This window comes from Trichosurus vulpecula, chromosome 4, assembly GCF_011100635.1.
Source record: "Trichosurus vulpecula isolate mTriVul1 chromosome 4, mTriVul1.pri, whole genome shotgun sequence".
NCBI classification, from domain to species: Eukaryota; Metazoa; Chordata; class Mammalia; order Diprotodontia; family Phalangeridae; genus Trichosurus; species Trichosurus vulpecula.
This window is the reverse complement of record NC_050576.1, coordinates 378,249,563-378,257,690: the sequence shown is the minus strand read 5'-3', so window position 1 is coordinate 378,257,690 and position 8,128 is coordinate 378,249,563. Positions and strand designations below refer to the sequence as shown.

The 8,128-nt window shown below is 36.6% G+C and overlaps 1 pseudogene; it reads left to right on the top strand.

The window, feature by feature from the left end:
- Nucleotides 1–1,573: 1,573 nt before the first annotated feature.
- LOC118847287 lies at nt 1,574–3,492 on the top strand (annotated as a pseudogene).
- The last annotated feature ends 4,636 nt before the right edge of the window (nt 3,493–8,128 follow it).

Here is an 8,128-nt window from a genome sequence, read left to right as displayed (position 1 = left end):
TAAAATATGTTGTTTACAAGAAACACACTTCAAGAAGAGAGACACAGAATCAATTTTGCTTGAGGCTGTAATGTTTAAAAGGCTTAAGATATATAATTTCTGGGTGGTTAATAATTTTACTAATAATGGTAGCCTTTTAATAAAGTAGGTTAGTGTACTTATGAATACCAAAGATCCTCATGGTGATGGGCTCACAGTTTACATGCCCTTGGAAATGTGGGGAGTACAAAGGGAGACAATTAACTCTGATTGGTTAACAATTAATAAGAGAATGAAAATCACAATGAGAAGTGGCCTCATTCCAATGATGGGTTGAAAGAGTGACATCATGTCACTCTTGGAAAAAGCTACTGCTAGCTTTGGACAATCTAATAAAAGAATTTATCCTCACTCAAACCTGAATATAACACAATGGCCTAACCTACCTTATATTAAATTCCTTTTAAGGCTGGTTGGGGTCAGATTGAGGAGGATTAATTCAATCTCATTATTTGTAGTATCTTTCAAGAGATTGAACTTTGAAATCAGGACTTTGGAAAAGGGAAGGACTCTGGATCTCCCCAAATCATTGGTTATTAATAATCATTTCTCTCAGGCTGAAGTTAAAAGAAAAGAACAAAACAAAATAAAACAGGACTAACAACCATGATCTCAAAGCAAAAGCAAAACTAGATCTAGTTAGAAGAGATAAGGACAGAAACTACAACTTGGTAAAAGATCCCATAGACAACGAAGTCATATCAATACTAAACATTCATGCACCAAATGCTATAGCATATGTATTCTTATAGAAGAAGTGAATTGAGTTAAGGAGGAAACTGACTGCAAAATTATACTTGGGGAACCTCAACCTCCCCCTCTAAGAACTAGATAAATCTAAACATAAAATAAATAAGAAAGAAGTTAAGGAGGTGAACAGAACTTTAGAAAACTTTGAAATTATAGACCTCTGGAGAAAATTGAATAGAAATAGAAAGAAATTTACATTTTGCTTAGCAATATGTAACACTCATAAAAATTCTGCATGTATTATTAGGACATAATAATCTGACAGTTGAATTTTGAAAGACACAAATACTAAATGCATCCTTTTCAGATGTAATGCCATTAAAATGATATTCAATAGAAGGCAGTGGAAAGAGATATTAAAATTAATTGCAAACAAAGTAATCTAATCTTAAAGAGTGAGTGGGTCCAAGATCAAATTATAGAAACAATCAACAATGTCAGTAAGGAGAATGGCAAGCTTCTCCTCCTCCTCTTCTTCATTGTCCTTTTCCATTCCATCCTCTCCAATCTGCTCCCTCCTTGCCCCCTTCTACTTCAGGACCCTGCCCCCAGCCTCTGTCCCGAGTACTGGTATTTCACCCCACTTTTGATCAGGTAGGAAGAGCAAGCTAACACTACGTAGCCACAACAGCCACCACAGTCACCAAAGCTGCCAGATCTGGCTTAACTCAGCTGAGGTGGATACTAGGAGCCAGAGATGCCACTGCCAGCAGATCTGAAGGGGAAAACATTGAAACTACAATCAAGAGACGGTTTTCTAGATTGATTCAACTTTGAAGGCATTGCCATGGTTGACACAGAGATGCCATTTTGGGCCACCAACTCTGGGATCAGCCAGGTGGATCTGTTTGTCATGGATAACCACTCCCATTACTTTGACATCAAACCCTTCACCACTGATGACTTCTCCAGCATGACCATCCCACATTACGAAGACATTCCATGAACAAGGGCTGAACCAATGGTTCTTGATAACAAGTATGATCTGAAACTCCAAGAGTGCCCAAGCACTGTCAAAGTGGAACCTCCATCCCCTACTTATTATTCTGAAAAAATATACTCAGCCTGACAATAAACCTCATGAAGAGTCCTCTAAAGCCATTATGGCCATCAAATGCTGAGTACATGGGGATAAATCTTCTGGGTTCTACTGTGGAGTATGTATTTGTGAAGGCTTCAGGAGGACAATCTGTTTGAAACTTATCTATGAGCAGTGTGACCTTAATTGTCAGATCCAAAGAAAAGTAGAAATAAATTTCAGTATTACAGGTTTCAGAAGTGCCTAGCTGTGAGGATGTCCCAAAAGATTTGGGCAGGTGCCACAGGTTGAGAAGGAGAGGTTGTTGACACTCCAGTGATATCAACTAGCTAAACCCAGAGTCTGCTGATATTCAGGCCCTGGTAAAACATTTGTATGACTCATACACAAATTCCTTCCCTCTGACCAAAGCCAAGGTGAGGGAGATTTTGATAGGAAAGATGACAGACAACTAATTGTTATTTATGACATGAACTCTTTAATAATGGGAGAAGACCAGATTAAGTTTAAGTATATCACTCCTCTGCAGGAAAATAGCAAAGAAATAGCCAACCACATTTTCCAGGGGTGTCAGTTCTCTTCCGTGGAGGTAGTCCAGGAGGCCACTGAGGATACCAAGAGCATTCCATGTTTTGTCAACCTTGACTTGAATGACTAAGTGACCCTTTGTAATAGTAATTAAGGTGGGACTTTTTGCTGTTGACCCTTAATGATTCTGGCCTTTGTTTGAATGGGGCAGATAAGGTGGGATGTTTTTGTATTACTCAGCACTGAAACAATTGGGAGTCATTGATTTGTATCTGATGTGATATTGGGGGAGGGGAACTTTTCCATGCCCAGCCTGGGTGGGGTCGGGGCCCTCAGGGCCCTGAACAGGATATATAAGCCCAGAGGTTGGCATTCTCTCTCTTTGAACTCATAGCCACAGCAGGAGTGGCCTGTGACTCTGGGCCAGCTGTTGTAATGAGCTCCCCAGCTGAAGACTCAGATGTTGATAACTACAAATCATATTTGGTCTGTAATTTAGGGTGCTGGTTTTTTCCCCTGAACTAAGTAAATGATATTTGTATGCTGGATTAAAGTAAGATTGTTAACCCCTTAACATTGCTTTTCTTAGTAAAGTAGATCAAAAGGCTTGCAGCATTCTGTAAGCTGGTTGTTGTTAGTTTTTACACCCCCACAGCAGCTGCTAGCTGGATTGTTAAAACACCCTCTTGAAGTACAGTGTCCATGAGAACTTCTATACCATGCTGGCTTCTTTGATGAATAAAGATGGAGTTTCATACCTGAAGGCCAAGGATTCATGATGAGGGAGTTTCTGGAGAGCCTGAGAAAACTCTTTGGGGACTATAGTGCCCAAGTTTGAGCTTGCTGTTAAGTTCAACACACTGAAATTAGAAGATAGAGACCAAGCAATATTTATAGCTATCATTATCCTCAGTGGAGACCTTCATGGTTTGCTGAATATAAAGACCAATGAGGACATCTAGTATAACTTGCTGCAGCCCTTGGAGCTCCAGCTCGAGCTGAACCACCCTGAATCCTCCCAGTTGTTTGCCAAATTGCTTCAGAAAATGATATACCTCAGCCAGGTTGTAACAGAGCATGTCATCAAGAAAAGAGATAGGTATGAGTTTTCACAAATGTCCTACAAAAATGTATAAGGACTGGTATTAGCACAGGAGCCCTAACTCACTGATACTATGTTCCTTCTTCCAATTGTCCTATTTCTTTGAGGGAAAGCATGATATGCCAAGAAAAAAAATGTTTTAAAAAGAATAAGAAGATCTATTTTATGCATATTGGTTTTAAAAGACACATTTATAACTTACACTTAATCTCAGTAATATTATTAAACAATATTAGTGTCTACAACATGAAAAAAGTAAAGAGAATGAACTTAATGAGAGAACATGCCAAGATTTATGGGATGCAGTCAAAGCAATACTTAGGGGAAAATTTATATCTCTAAACTGTTACATCCAAAAAGTAGAGAAAGAGCACATCAATGAATTGGGCATGTAACTGGAAAAAAAAAGCAACAAAAAAGACAAAAATATCCCCAATTAAACATCACATTAGAAATTCTGAAAAACAAAGGAGAGATCAATGAAATTTAAAGTAAGAAAACTGTTGAACAGATAAATAAAAGTAGAAATTTGTTGTACGAAAAAGACAATAAAATAGATGAACTATTGGTTAATTTGATTTAAAAAAGGAAAGAAGAAATTCAAATTACCTGTATGAATAGCAAAAAAGTGAATTCCAAACCAATGAAGAAGAAATTAAAGCAATTATTAGGAACCATTTTTTTCCAAATTACATGCCACTAAATCTGACAATCTAAGTGAAATGGATAAATATTTACAAAAATATAAATTCAACAAACAGAAGATCAAATATGATAATTACATAACATTATCTTAGAAAAAGAAATTGCACAAGCCATCAGTTAATTCCCAATGAAAAATTATCCATGGGCAGATGGATTCACAAGTGCATTCTATCAAATATTTAAAGTACAATTTATTTCAATACTATATAAATTATTTGGAAAAACAGGCAAAGAAGCAGTCATAATTTCTTTATGACACAAATGTCATAACACCTACATTAGGAAAAGAGAAAAGAAAGAAAGAAAACTAAAGAACAATTACCTTAATGAATATTGATGCAAAAATGTTAAATAAAATACTAGCAATGAGATTACAGCAATATATCACAAAGATAATACATGATGACCAGTTATGATTTACCTTAGAATGCAAGGCTGGTTCAATATTCGGAAAACTATTAGCACAATTGACCACATGAATAAAAAAGCCATCAGATATGGTTGTCTCAATAGATGCAGAAAATGCTTTTGACAAATACAACACTTATTCCTATTAAGAACACTAGAGAGCATAGGAATAACTACAGTTTTCCTTAAAATGATAAGTAGTATCTAACTAAAATCATCACCAACCATTATCTCTAATGGCGATGGGCTTCAAGCCTTCCCAACAAGAATGAGTGAATAAAAGATACTCATTATCACTACAATTATTAAATACTGTAGTAGAAATGTTAGCTATAGAAATAAAAGAAGAAAAAAACTAAAGAATTTGAATAGGCAATAAAAATAAAAACCTTGCTCTTTGCAGATGACATGATGGTCTACTTAGAAAATCCCAGAGAATCAACTAAAAATCTAGTTGAAACAATTAACAACTTTAGCAAAGTTGAAGAATAGAAAATAGACCCATATGAATCATCAACATTTCTATATATTACCAAAAAAGCCCAGAATCAAGAGATAGAATAGCAAATTCTATTTAAATTAATGGTAAACAGAGGGGTAGAACCAGAAAGTTACCTGAGCTCTCCCCAGCTTCCCTCAGAAACATTAAATAAAGCCTCTAAATGGATTCTGAAGCAACAAAACCTAAAAAAGACATAGTTAAACAATTTTCCAGTTTAAAATAACTTGGACTTCAGGAAAGATCAGTCTAACTGGTGCAAAAGGGGATGGATGACAGCCCACTACAGTTGGTATCCAGGCAAGCCAGAGAGAGTATATTAGCCACAGCACAGCTCAGCAACTGATCTGGTTCAGCAACTGGCTCAGGAGGCCAGTGGTGGAGCAAGCCAGCTGTGGGGCCTCTAGCCCCAGCACAGAAGGTGAACTACCAGCCCCAGGACCCCTGGCACAACAGGCATGGCTAGGCCGGGCCACTACAGTGCAATGGGAAAGATGTCAGTATCTGAGGCGCCAGCACAGAAAGGCAGTGACCAGGGCCTTAGGTCCCAGCACAAGAAATTTGGGACAGTGCCACCTGTGCCACAGGAACAGAGCTCAACTTTAAAAGCCATGAAATATACAAAAAATGAGCAAAAGCAGAAAAGTGCTCAGACCATATAAAGCTACTATGGGGACAGGGATGATGAAAAAACATACTCAGAATAGGACAAAGATATCAAAATGTTTACATGTGAACCTCAAAGGGGAATCAGAATTGGTCTCAAGCACCAAAAGCCTTCTTTGAAGAGATAAAAAAGATTTTAAAAATCAAGACAAGGAGAAGGAAAACTAGGGAAGAAATGCGAGTTATGCATGAGAGAATCAACAATTTGGGAAACAAAGTACAAAAACTGACTAAGAAAACAATTCCTTAAAAAATGCAATTGGCCAAATTTGGGAAAAGGCCACTGAGAAAACATATCTCTAAAAAGTAGAATTGGCCAAATGGAAAAGGAGGTACCAAAGCTAACTGAAGAAAATAATCTCTTAAAAATTAGAATTGAGCAAGTAGAAGCTAATGACTCCATCAGACATGAAGAATCAGTCCAACAAAAATCAAAAGAATGGGAAAAAATAGAAGACAAGGTACAATACTTCACAGGAAAAATATTTGACCTGGAAAATAGATCCAGGTGAGATAATTTAGGGATTATCAGACTACCTGAAAGGCATGATCAAAAAAGAGTCTTGGAAGCATATTTCAAGAAATTATCAAGGAAAACTGCCTGGATATCTTAGAACTAGAGGCTAGAATAGTAATTGAAAGAATCCCCTGATAACCTTGAAAAAGATCCCAAAATGAAAACTCTGAGGAATATTATAGCCAGATTCCAGAATTATCAGAGAAAATGCTGCAAGCAGCCAGAAAGAAACAATTCAAATATCAAGGAGCCACAATCAGTATTACACAGGACCTAGCAGCTTCTACATTAAAGGATCAGACAAGTGGATATGATATCCTAGAAGGCAGGGGATCTTAGATTACAACAAAGCATCACCTACCCAACAAAACTGAGTATAACATCTCAGGGGAAAACAAAGATCTTCAGTGAAATAAAAGACTTTTATACTTTACTGATGAAATGACACGAGTTGATTGGAAAAATCAGTCTTCACATACAAGACTCAAGAGAAGCATAAAAAGGTAAACAGGAAAGAAAAAAAAAGAAACATTATTTTTCTGTTTTTTTCATTTATTCATGATTTATTTTTAAAATAAATTATAAGCTATTTTAACTATATGCTATTTCTTGTACTAATGAGTCTTTTAAATTGGGTATTTAATAGAAGAGAGCCTATGAGAAAAATCTGAATACATATAAATCTTTTTTTTTTAGTTTTCAGCATTGATTTTCACAAGAGTTTGAATTACAAATTTTTTCCCCATTTCCACCCTCCCCCACTCCAAGATGGCGTATATTCTAGTTGCCCCATTCCCCAGTCAGCCCTCCCATCTGTCACCCCACTCCCCTCCCATCCTCCTTTCCCTTCTTCTCTTGTAGGGCAAGATAAATTTCTATGCCCCATTGCTTGTGTATCTTATTTCCTAGTTGCATGAAACAACTTTTTTTGTTGTTGTTGTTTTTGAAAGTCTGGTTTTAAAACTTTGAGTTCCAAATTCTCTCCCCACTTCCCTCCCCACCCACCCTCCCTAAGAAGACAAGCAATTCAACATAGGCCACATGTGTATCATTATGTGTATATACATATATATATATATATATATGTGTATGTTTGTGTGTGTGTGTGTGTGTGTGTATTCCTTTCAGCTACTATCATATTGAGGTCTCATGAATCATACACATCGTCTTTCTATGTAGGAATGTAAACAAATCAGTTCCACTTTAGTAAGTCCCTTATGATTTCTCTTTCTTGTTCACCTTTTCATGCTTCTCTTGATTCTTGTGTTTGAAAGTCATATTTTCTATTCAGCTCTGGTATTTTCACTGAGAAAGCTTGAAAGTCCTCTATTTTATTGAAAATCCATATTTTGCCTTGGAGCATGATACTCAGTTTTGATGGGTAGGTGATTCTTGGTTTTAATCCTAGCTCCTTGACCTCAAGAATATCATATTCCAAGCCCTTCAGTCCCTTAATGTGGAAGCTGCCAGATCCTGCACTATCCTGATTGTTTTTCCACAATATTCAAATTGTTTCTTTCTGGCTGCTTGTAGTATTTTCTCCTTGACCTGGGAGCTCTGGAATTTGGTGACAATGTTCCTAGGAGTTTTCTTTTTGGGATCTATTTGAGGAGGTGATCTGTGGATTCTTTCAATTTCTATTTTACCCTCTGGCTCTAGAATATCAGGGCAATTCTCCTTGATAATTTCTTAAAAGATGATTTCTAGGCTCTTTTTTTGATCATGGCTTTCAAGTAGTCCAATAATTGTTAAATTATTTCTCCTGGATCTATTTTCTAGGTCAGTGGTTTTTCCAGTGAGATATTTGACATTGTCTTCCATTTTTTCATTCCTTTGGTTCTGTTTTATAATATCTTGATTTCTCATAAAGTCACT